Raw genomic sequence first — 11,370 nt, 5'->3', positions numbered from 1 at the left:
GCGCACGCTTTCGCTTTCACACAGACACAGGCCAGAGGACTGGTGTGTGCAACACGAGTAACCAACAGGTGTTGCATTATTACTGCAAGCCACTTCGCAAGGATCATTTTATGTCATCCTTACTGCGGCTCCATGAGGCGGGCTGTGCGTTCAGCTGAGATAAGGGGAGGTTAAGTCGCTTGCCTCTGGTCACAGCAGCCAGGAGTTGAGCCTTTCACAAGTGTGATGCTAGAGCCCAAAGTCTAAGTCCCTGCCCAGAATCCTGGGTCCCTGAGACGCTCTCACCTCCCTGCCCTGTCCCTCATGGCCCCTGTCTTTCTGGGCGTGTGGGAGGCTGACCATGAGAGCAAGCCCAGGACCAGGCAGGCCATGCATTCCTCCCAGCCTCCTTCCACAGCCAGGCGTCCCGGAATCCTGTCCCAGGATCCTTCCTCTGGGAAGAGGAGAGCACAAGGGGCTGGTGCCAGCCATTGGCTTCCCAGCAAGAGAGGCACCTGGGGTTGCCTGGGAGGAGGACTGAGGAGCTCCCTTGTTGGCCACTGGTCTCGGGGACGGTCAGGCCACCTCCCTGGCCAGCCAGTCACCGGCACCTCCATTCCAGTCGAGGCTCCCTGGCCGGTGCAAAAGTTTTGAATGAGACTGACTGGCTGCCTCCCTTAGGAGCAGCGGGTCTTGTCATGGCTGCGAAGTGCTGGGCGTGTAGAAGGGAAGTCTGTGCACATGCTGCTCCTGGGGCTTGCTCTGCACCGTCTACTCAATTCCTCTACCAACCACAGGGTCACTCTTCCAGGGAGAAGATCCAGGGTTCCTTTAGGGCTGTACCCTTCATTGTGCGTGAGGGTGGCTCTCTAACCTGGAGACCAATTTTCCTTCTCCTTAACTGCCTAAGTATATTTGACCTTTCTTCTAGATCCTGGACTTCTGCTTGTATATTACTTAGGCCAGGAACTAGATCATTCATTTTCTGCCAGAGAAAGAAAGGGAAGGCCTGCCAAGACAAAATTAGAACTGGGGTATTGTATTTCTCTCTAAAGATAAGATGCTGCCCTATGGGGGAACCTTTGGGAATCTAGGGAAGGTCTAGATTAAGGAGAGAGTTTCAGGGAGAAATGGTCAGATCCCATGTCATTGTTGATGAATATAATAGAAAGGTGACCTCTGGTTCCCTAGCTTGGGCTTTTCCCTGAAGTTCATCTGGGACGTGTCACATGGAATTGAGTGTGTCACCCCCAATTTTAAAACTCTGCCCACAAAATATGACCGCACAGTAGGAGTAATATGGGGAAATCTTGGGCCTTGTTGTTAAGAAGTATTAGTAGCAAGCAAATTGGAAGTTATATATAAGTATGTGATCAATCTTTGGATGCAGTAGAGTTTATGTATTGACTTAGATGATAGATATTTAGTATCTAAGAGAAAGCACAAGTAAGCTTGGGAGGTAGAGATTGGAGTTACAAATTTTCCTCTATGCAAAGGGGCACAATTTCACTTTGATTTTTCAACTCAAGACAACAAGAAGAAACAGACCTCTGTAGTCATGTAGATAAATGTCAATCACAGGAAGCCACAGATAATGGTCTCCCTGTTCCTTCAGCCCTTCCCAAGTGTTCTGGCATCTGGTTCTTATAGGCATGGAATTGTTCATCATCAGGACCTGGTTAGGAATGCTATCTGTGTTTGCAGATGTCCTTGACTCACTCCCATTTCTCTGGGTATCCTGGTACTCTGAGCCTGGAAATCCTGAGGTTCTCTTATCCAGCACAGCCTGGTAATTATATGGACGGACCCAGAGGAGTATTTCAGTGCAACACTGTGCCACCAGTGTAATTGTCCTTCAGACACAGCCTTGGAAAATCGTCACCACTTTTGACATAAACCTGATGAGAACATGACTTAGAATCAAATGATATTTCTCTTTTTTTTTTAAGTTTATTTATTTATTTTGAGAGAGAGCCAGAACATGTGAGTGTGAGCTGGGGAGGGGCCGAGAGACAGGGAGAGGGAGAGAAACCCAGGCAGGCTCTGCACCATCAGCACAGAGCCCGATGGCAGGCTTGAGCTCAAGAAGCTTCAGATCATGACCTCAGCCGAAATCAACAGTTGGTCTCTTAACCTACTGAGCCACCCAGGTGCCCCAGAATTAAACGATATGTGAAACCACCACTCCATTCTCCTTTGTTAGCATTAGAATTTAGAGGTGATTGAACTGGGAAAAAAAAAAAAAAAAAGCTACCTCAAGTTAATCATCTGAGAATATTTTTAAAATATTAAAAAAATTTTTTTTAAGTTTATTTATTTATTTTGAGAGAGAGAGAGAGAGAGAGAGAGCACAAGTGAGGTGGGGGCAGAGAGAGAGAGAACCCCAAGCAGGCTTCACACTGCCAGAGTGGAGCCCAATTTCAGGCTCAGAAACCATGAGGTCATGACCTGAGCCGAAATCAAGAGGCTGACAGTTAACTTACTGAGCCACCAGGGGCCCCCATCTGAGAATATGTTTATTCTATTTCCCTCACTGGGATGTTGTTTCTCTTTTAAGCAGAGGGACTGGGTCTGCACTCCTGAGGGACTGGTCACAGTCTGGCTCTCGGATGACAGTGGTCAAACCAACACACTGACTTGTATTTTAGGCTTATTTCTTGGTCAAGGGGCTTTAGTCAGCAAAAGAAACAAATTGTCCCAACAGTTATGACAACAACAGCCTTTATATGCAAAGGGCTCATACAGACTGATAAGCTTAGCTGAGACTCTAAATGGTAGAGGAGCAAAGGAATGGAGCAGCCATTTGACAAGGGAGGACAGACAGATGCAAACACTTTGAAACTGTTAAACTTCACTAACCGTTCAACACAAAGTAATAATAATATGTATTCATCAGTACTAAAGACTTGAGAATATTCAATATTATTGGGGGGGGGGATGAGATGAGGTAAGTATTCTCTTAGATTGCTGGTAGGAGGATCAATCGATTCACACATATTCACCATAGTATTTTTTATAATATTTTATAAATGTTTTTAAATGTTTACTTTTTTGAGAGAGAAAGAGAAAAAGAGAGAGAGAGAGAATCCGAAGCAGGCTCCAGGCTCTGAGCTGTGAGCAGAGCCCACCGCAGGGCTTGAACTCGTGAACCGTGAGATCATGACCTGAGCCGAAGTTGGATGCTTAACTGACTGAGCCACCCAGGCGCCTCGGTATTATTTATAATTTGTAATACTTGGGGCGCCTGGGTGGTGCAGTCGGTTAAGCGTCCGACTTCAGCCAGGTCACGATCTCACGGTCCGGGAGTTCGAGCCCCGCGTCGGGCTCTGGGCTGATGGCTCAGAGCCTGGAGCCTGTTTCCGATTCTGTGTCTCCCTCTCTCTCTGCCCCTCCCCCGTTCATGCTCTGTCTCTCTCTGTCCCAAAAATAAATAAACGTTGGAAAAAAAAAAATTAAAAAAAAAAATTTGTAATACTAAAAATAATGTTATAAAACAGAATATCGCAAAAACTGTCAGTGATGCTGCAGCTTTATGTATTCAACACCGACAAGAATACTGTGTAAGAAGCGTTTCTCTTGATATAGAAAAATGTTCATGCTATAATGTTAATGAGGGAGGACAAAATGTATATATTTATGAGATCTCAACTATGTAAAATATTATTTTAGAAAGGAGGAAAAAGTGTTAGGCTGAGATCCTGGTTCTGAAATTTACTGAGGCACCTGGTAACCTGGGGCGATTTACTTTGTTCTGTGAACTTCAATTTCCTCATTTGTAAAAGGGGGATAATCTTTGTTTTGCAGAATTGTTGTGAATATTAAATAACATATTAAGGTGATTAATACTCTGTTGGAGGGGCACCTGGGTGGCTCAGTCAATTGAGCATCTGACTTTGGCTCGGGTCCTGATCTCGCGGTTCGTGGGTTTCGGGCCCCACATTGGGCTCCGTGCTGACAACTCCGAGCCTGGAGCCTGCTTCGGATTTTGTGTCTCCCTCTCACTCTGCCCCTCCCCTGCTCACACTCTGACTCTCTCTCAAAAATAAATAAACATAAAAAAAAATACTCTAGTGGACACAAAATCAGGTGCAATTATTATTTTATTTATATCTAGGCTCCGTAATTTTAGTATTCAAAGCGCTCTGTGGTTTGACCATGAACTTCCCATTCCAGCCTTCATTCCCACTACCTGTTTGGTGTATCTTACACCTCCCTCAAACTACACTTGCTGATTTCTAAACATGCTCCATCTTCCCAGCTTTTTCTTCCCCTCTGCTCTTCCTGCCCAAATGTTAGTCATTTCTCAAGGCAAATTCAAGTTCCATCCCTTTCTTAAAGCCTCCCCTGATCTTCACTATTGCAGGATATGCTTGCTTTCTCTCTCTCTCTCTCTTTCTCTCGCCTGGGGCCTCCAGAGAGCACCATCATTTTTGGCACTTCTTCCGCAGATGTAAGAATAATTACCTGCATGCGACTTATCTCTTCTCTCAAAGTCCAAGCTCCTTGAGACAAGGCTTTTGCTTCATTCTTTCATTGGGCCTAATAGGAAGGAAACGAATAGGAAACCTTAAGCACTGAGCTGGTTGCTCAGAGTAAGGGAGTTAGTTAACTGTGCATTGGGGTCATACTGTTGTGTCAGAAGGAAGTACTAAGAGGGATCAGTACTGTTGTTAAAGCCTGGATGTGGGGGCAGGGGGATGGGAGGGATAAATCTCTCAGCTCCAAAATAAAAATCTCTTGGAAAACTTGATAGAAGGAAACCTCCCTAATCTAATAAAAAGGGTCCACAGAAGGACTACAGCTAATATTATACTTAATGGGGAAATATTAAATCTCTTTTCTCTAAGATAGGGGAACAGGCAAACATGTCTGCTCTCACCACTTCTATTCAACATTGTGCTTAAAATCCTAGCTAGTACAATAGGTAAGAAAAAGAAATTGGTAAGCGAATTCAGAAAGGTCAAGGTTACAAAGTCAATATAAAAAAATAATTTCATTCTATATACTATTAAAAACAATCAGAGAAGGGCACCAGGGTGGCTCAGAAGCTTAAGCATCCGACGTCAGCTCAGGTCATGATCTCATGCTTCCTGAGTTCAAGCCCTACATCGGGCTCTGTGCTGACAATGCAGAGCCTGTTTTGGATTCTCTCTCTCCCTTCCTCTGCTCGCTCTCTCTCTCTCTCTCTCAAAATAAGCAAATAAATTAAAAAAAAAACAATTGGAGAATAAAATTTAAAATCTATTCTTTGAAATAGCATCAAAAATAACACATATAAAAGAATAAATCTAACAAAATATTTGCAGGATCTCTACACTGAAAATTAGGAAACATTTATGAGAGAAATTCAAAAGCTCCTAAAGAATTGGAAAGAAAAAAAAAAAGAAATAATACATACAATGTTCATGGATGGGAACACTCAATGTTGTTCTATAGATTAACTTATTCCCTATAAAAATCCAAAAGGTGTCTTTGAGGAAATAGATAAGCTGATTATAAAAGTAAGCAAAAATATAAAGGGTTTACAGAATAGCTAAAAACAATCTTGAAAAAGAATAAAGTTGGAAGAATTGAGCTATTTTATTTCAATAAAAGCTTACTGTAAGCTTACTGTAAAGCTAGAGTAGTCAAGATTGTGGTATTAGCAAAAGTAGAAACTATTTAGATCAATGATCTATTTAGATCAATGAAATGAACTTGCAACTGCATAAATACACCAACACATATATAGTTAACTGATTTTTCACAAAGCTCCCAGGTCAATACAATGTGGAAGGGAAAGTCTGTTTAACAAATATTGTGGCAACAACTGGATATAGAATAAATGCGCCTCACCCATACACAAAAATTAATTTGAGAGGGATCAGAGCTAAATGCAAAACCCACAGCATTAAAGCATGTATATAAAGCCATAGGAAAATACCTTTGTGACTCTGAAGTAGGAAAAGATTCTTTAGATAGGACACAAAAAGCAAAAATCATAAGAAAAAAATGGATAAATTAGACTTCATGAAAGTAAAGTTTTCTGGTATCAAAAAAAAAAAAAAATTAAGAAAACAAATAGACTGGGGCACCTGAGTGGCTCAGTCGGTTGAGTGTCCCACTTCAGCTCAGGTCGTGATCTCACGGTTGGTGGGTTCAAGGCCTGAGTTGGGCTCTGTGCTGACAGCTTGGAGCCTGGAGCCTGCTTCAGATTCTTTCTCCCTCTGTCTCTGTCCCTCCTTGGCTTGCATTCTGTATCTCTCTGTCTCTCTCTCAAAAATAAATAAACATTAAAAAATTAAAAAAAAAAAAGAAAACAAATAGACAAGCCAGAGAATGGGTACATCTATCCTAACACTTAAAAAGATAAACAAGTTAATAAGGAAAATGGCAAAAGATTTTGAATAGGCATCTCACAAAAGAAGATATAACAATGACCAATAAGCACATTAAATTGCTCAATATCTTAGATATTACACTTAAGGCATAAACAACAAAAGAAAAAATAGGTAATTTGGACTTTGTTAAGATCAAAAACTTGTGTGCTTTAGAGGAAAGCAAAAAGACAACCTACAGATTGGGAGAAAATGTTTGCATATCACATATCTGATATCATAAGGGACTTACACTTTACTTACACCTCCATAATAAAAAGATAAGAGACCCAATTAAAAATTGAATAGACATTTCTCCAGTGAAGATTCACAAATGGCCTATAAGCACAAGAAAAGATGCTCGATATCAGTAGCCAGCAGGGAAATGCAAGTCAAAACCACAGTGAGATACTTTATATTAGAATGGCTTTTTAAAAAAGACATATAGTAACAAGCGTTGGTGAGGATGTGGGGAAACTGGAACCCTCATACACTGCTGGTGGGAATGTAGAATGGTGCAGCCACTTTTGAAAACATTTTGGCAGTCCTCAATGTCAAACCTGGAGTTACCAACTGATTCAGCAATTCCCCTCAGGTATGCACTCAAGAGAAATGAAAACATGTCCCCATAAAAACTTGTACCCAAATATTCATAGCAGCATTATTCATTGTAGAAAAGGTGGAAACTACCCAAATGTCCATCAAATGACTAATAGATAAATAAGATGTGGTGTATTTTTACAAAGGAGTACAGGCATACCTCACAGATGTTGTAGGTTCAATTCCAGACCTCTCCAATAAAGCAGATATTGCAATAAAGCAAGTCAGAAAACTTTGTGGTTTCCCACTGCCTATAAAAGTTATGTTTACACAACATTGTAGTCTATTAAGTATGTGATAGCATTATGTCTAAAAATGTACATATCTTCATTAAAGAAAACTTTATGGCTGGGGCACCTGGGTGGCTCAGTCGGTTGAGCGTCCGACTTAGGCTCAGGTCATGATCTCACAGTTCGTGGGTTTGGGCCCTGCATCGGGCTCTGCGCTGACAGCTCAGAGCCTGGAGCCTGTTTCAGATTCGGCGTCTCCCTCTCTCTCTGTCCCTCCCCTGTTCACCCTCTGCCTCCGTCTTAAGAATAAATAAACATTAAAAAATTAAAAAAAAAAAAAAAGAATTCTTTATGGCTAAAAAGTGCTGTCACCTGAGCTTTCAGCACCTCATAATCTTTTTGCTGGTGGAAGGTTTTGCCTCCACGTTGATGGCTGCTGACTGATCAGGTGGGTGCTGAAGGCTGGAGTGGCTGTGACAATTTCTTAAAATAAGACAACAATGAAGTTTGCTGCATCAACTGACTCTTCCCTTTATGAATGATTTCTCTGTAGCAAATGATGCTGTTTGATAGCATTTTACCCACAGGAGAGCTTCTTTGAAAATTGGAGTCAGTCCTCTCAAACCCTGCCGCTGCTTCATCAACTGAGTTTGGGTAATATTCTAAATCCTTTGTTGTCATTTCTCTCTTTTTTAAAAAGTTTATTTACTTTGGAGAGAGAGAGAGAGAGAGAGAGAGAGCGAGCAAGCAGGGGAGGGGCAGAGAGAGAGGGAGACAAGAGGATCTGTAGCGGGATCCTGATGTGGGGCAGGGAGCAGAGAGCCTGACGTGGGGTTCTAATTCATGAGCCTTGAGATCATGACTTGAGTTGAAGTCGGACACTTACCTGACTGAGCCACTCAGGCGCCCGCCCCCACTCTGCTGTCATTTCAACAGTCCTTATAGCATTTTCCCCATGAGTTGTTTCCCCTTCAAGGAACCACTTTCTTTGCTCACCAATGAGCAACAATTTCTCACAGGTTAACTTTTTATCATGAGATTGGAGCAACTCGGTCCCATCTTCAGGCTCTACTTCTAATTCTACTTCCCTTGCTATTCCCACCATATCTGCAGTTACTTCCCTACCGAAGTCTTGAGCCCTTCAAAGGCATCCGGGAGGACTGGCATCAACTTCTAACAAATTTCTGTTAATGTTGACATTTTGACCTCTTCCCATGAATCATGAGTGTTCTTAATGGCACCTAGAATGGTGAATCTTTTCCAGAGGATTTTCATCTGACTTTGCCCAGATCCGTCAGAAGAATCACTCCCTCTGGTAGCTATAACCTTATGAAATGTATCTCTTAAATAGTAAGACTCAAAAGTCAAAAGAATTCCTTGATTCATGGGCTACAGGAGGGATGCTGTGTTAGCAGGCCTGAAAACATCTCCATCAGAACCCTTGGGTGACCAGGTGCCTTATCAATGAGCAGTAATTTTTTGAAAGGAATCTTTTTTTTTTTCTGAACAGTGAGTCTCAACAGTGGGCATAAAGTATTCAGTAAACCATGTTTTAAATAGATGTGCTTTTATCCAGGCTTTGTTGCTCCACTCTAGAGCAAGGCAGAATAGATTTAGCATAATTTTCAAGGGCCCTAGGATTTTCAGAATGGTCAATGAGCATTGGCTTCAACTTAAAGTCACCAGCTGCATTAGCACCTGACAAGAGAGTCAGCTTGTCCTTTGGAGCTTTGAAGCCAGGCATTGACTTCTCTCTAGTTATGAAATCCTAAATGGCATCTTCTTGCAATATAAGGCTGTTTGCCTACATAGAAGGTCTGTTGTTTAGTGATAATTCACCTTCATGAATGAGCTGAGCTGGATCTTCTGGAGAACTTGCTGCAGGTTCTACATCAGCACTTGCTGCTTCACCTTGCACTTTGATGTTGTCGAGACGACTTCTTTCATCAAACCTCATGAACCAGCCTTGCTAGCTTTAAACGTTTCCTTTGTAGCTTCATCACCATTTCATAGCCTTCATAGATTGAAAAGAGTCTGAGTCTTTTTTTTTATTTTTTTAATGTTTACTTATTTCAGAGAGAGAGAGAGAGAGACACACACACACACACACAGAGCATGAGGGGGAAGGGGCAGAGAGAGGGAGACACAGAGTCTGAAACAGTCTCCAGGCTCTGAGCTGTCAGCACAGAGCCCGATGTGGGGCCTGAACCCACAAATCGTGAGATCATGACCTGAGCTGAAGTTGGACACACAACCAACTGAGCCACCCAGGTGCCCTGGAAAAAGTCACAGTCTTGCTCTGGATTAGGCTTGAGTTTAAAAGAACGTGTGGCTGGTTTGATCTTCTGTGCAGATGAGTAAAACTTTCTCCCTATCAATAATAATAAGTCTGTTTCACTTTTTGTCATTTGTGTGTTCACTGGACAGCACTTAGGTTTTCCTTCAAGACCTTTCCCTTTGCACTCATAACTTGGCTATTTCATAGAAGAGGCCTCGATTTCAGCCTATGTCTGGCTTTCAACATGCCTTCCACACTATGCTTTATCATTTCTGCCTTTCGATTTCAGGTGAAAGACATGTGACATTTCCTTGCACTTGAACATGTAGGGGCCATTGTTTAGGTATTAACTGACCTAATTTCAAAATTGTTGTGTGTCAGGGAACAGGGAAGCCTGAGAAGAGGGAGAGAAAGGAGGGAATGGCCAGTGGAACAGGCAGAATGTATGTTATTTATCAATTAAAACCATGTATAGTTTGGCACCCCAAAATAATCACAATAGTAACATCAAAGATCACTGATCACAGATCACTGTAACCAATATAATAATAATGAAAAACTTTGAAATCTTATGAGAATATACAAAATGTGACATAGACAAAAGAAGTGAACAGATGCCGTTGGAAAAAAAAAATGACACCAATAGATTTGTTCCACAAAATTGCCACAAACCTTCAATTTGTAAACAACAATTTGTAAAAAAATGAAGCATGGAGCACCTGGGTGGCGACCCAGTTAAGCATCTGACTCTTGATTTCAGCTCAGGTCACAATCTCGCAGTTTGTGGGTTCAAGCCCTACGTCGGACTTTGCGCTGACAGTGCAGAGCCTGCTTAGGATTCTTCATCACCATCTCTCTCTGCGCCGCACCCCACCCCAAAGAAATAAACATTTAAAAAGTGAAGCATAATAAAATGAAGTACGTTCGTATTATTTAGCAACAATAATAATGAGGTCCTGGTACATGCCAACCTAAATGAGTATCAGATACATAATGTTAACTAAGAGGAACCAGTCACAAAAGACCACATCCTATTATCCAAAATACATGAAATGTCCAGAATGGGGAAATCTATAAAAATGGAGTAGATTGATGGTTGCCTAAGGCTTGGAGAGGGTATGAGGGAGATTGAAGAAGGGGTGATGGCTAAGGAGTGCACCCCCCCCCATTTATGGGGTAATGAAAATGTTCTAAAATTGATTTTGCTGATGGATGTACAACATTGTGAATATAGTAAAAGGCGCCAGATGTACAACTTACATGGATAAATGGTGTGGGCTGTAAATCAGATCTCAATAAAATGATTTTTCAAAAAGCTACAGTGAGATAACACTACATCCTTACTAGAGTGACTACGTTTAAAAAGACTGAGAACAGTAGGTCTTGGCGAGCACGTAGGAAGCCAGAACTCTCGTGCATTGCTGGGGGAAACATGAAATGGTACAACTACCTCAGAAAATGGTTGGGCAGTTTTTGATAAAGGTGAACATCCATCCATCCTAAGATCCGGTAATTCCACTCCTAGGAATGTCCTCAACTGAAACAAAAACCTGTGTCCTGTGTCCACAAGAAAATCCACTGCGGCCTCATTCATTGTTGCCTCAGATGGGAAACACCTAAAAAGTTCGCCAGGTGGAGACCAGATAAACAACTTATGGGCCATTCATCCAGCAGACAGATCAGAATTGAAAAGAATGAACCACAAATACACGCAGCAACGTGGATGATTGTCAAAAACATGCTCAACAAGGAAGGTGGCCACTGAAAGGACATGACAGCCAATTCCCTTCATAGGAAATCCAGGAACAGGAAAGACTAGTCTCCAGTGAAAAAGGCAGAATGAGGTTGCCCAGGATAGGAGGATTTGATTTGGAAATGGGCCAGGGGGAAGATTTTGGTCACTGAAATGTTCTACGTCTTGTTTTGG

The sequence above is a fragment of the Prionailurus viverrinus genome, chromosome D2 (genome assembly GCF_022837055.1).
Source record: "Prionailurus viverrinus isolate Anna chromosome D2, UM_Priviv_1.0, whole genome shotgun sequence".
NCBI lineage: Eukaryota > Metazoa > Chordata > Mammalia > Carnivora > Felidae > Prionailurus > Prionailurus viverrinus.
This window is presented reverse-complemented; position numbering follows the sequence as displayed.